Raw genomic sequence first — 1,134 nt, 5'->3', positions numbered from 1 at the left:
GCAAAAGACGGCCTCTGTCCTAATACCTCATCCATGAGGACAAACCAGGGCCAGGTGACTGCAGTGGGCTTCCCACTGACCCTCTGCCCTGTCCCTGGATCTTTGCATTTCTAAAGTAGAGGAAAACAATTTAAATGATATTTTCTGTAGTGTTTCTTTAAAGCTAGAAAAAAGGAATGTTTGATGATTTGGATGGATTGATGAAATTCTACAGAAAAAGACTTTGGAATGGTAACCTGGAGATTACTTTTTCAAGCTTACTCAAAGTGTAAATTAACATGAATATAATAAATGAAAGATGTTATTTCCCTACACACACATATATATACATACATACATACACTCTGAAGTAGGCAGCCTGCGAATTGAGAAGTAGCCATTGTAACCATCATTGACATTCATAATGATGCCTTATTAGACATTGTAGAATTTGTAAATATTTCCTTAATATTAATATTTAGTGCAGTAAGCATGGTGAGACTTGTGAAAACCACTTTTCTCAGTATACAATGTCGGAGAATGAGCAAGGCAGTTATTGTTGGATCTTCTGTATTGATAAACCTGCTTGTAATTTTGTTTTATAATGCTGTACATAATTAGGATAATAAATATAGAGTACATGCAACATAATTGTTTTAAATTTTGTTCATAATCTAAACCTGACATGTTATCAATATGACAAATTAGATCCCGCTGTTTACTTGTTTAAATAGCACTGTGTTGGAAACAAAGCTGCTTTAGATTTTTAATTAAAGATTTCTTCACAACAATTGCTCATATCCTCATAATCTTTCACATTGGACATATGTGGGAATGTTTGTATCGATTGTGAAAATTGAAGTGTTTAGCTTTATTGAGATAATTGAAGTTAAAGATGCTAGTATTGGAGGCCAAAAATTTCAGGAATTTTCCAAATAAGTTTGAACTACTGCTCCAATCCGGCCAATATTTTAGGGATTGAATATTTTTAGGACCCTCCATAGATCTACCAAGTTTGAAGTGTTTGGCTTTATTACTTTTAGAGATAATTGGAATCAAAGATACTATTAGAGGCCAGAAATGCAAACATTTCAGGAATTTTCCAAATAAGTTCTAACCACTGCTCCAATCCGGCCGATATTTTAGGGATTGAAT

This window comes from Cyprinodon variegatus, unplaced genomic scaffold, assembly GCF_000732505.1.
Source record: "Cyprinodon variegatus isolate N-32 unplaced genomic scaffold, C_variegatus-1.0 Scaffold1570, whole genome shotgun sequence".
NCBI classification, from domain to species: Eukaryota; Metazoa; Chordata; class Actinopteri; order Cyprinodontiformes; family Cyprinodontidae; genus Cyprinodon; species Cyprinodon variegatus.
Note: the sequence above shows the minus strand (reverse complement) of the source record.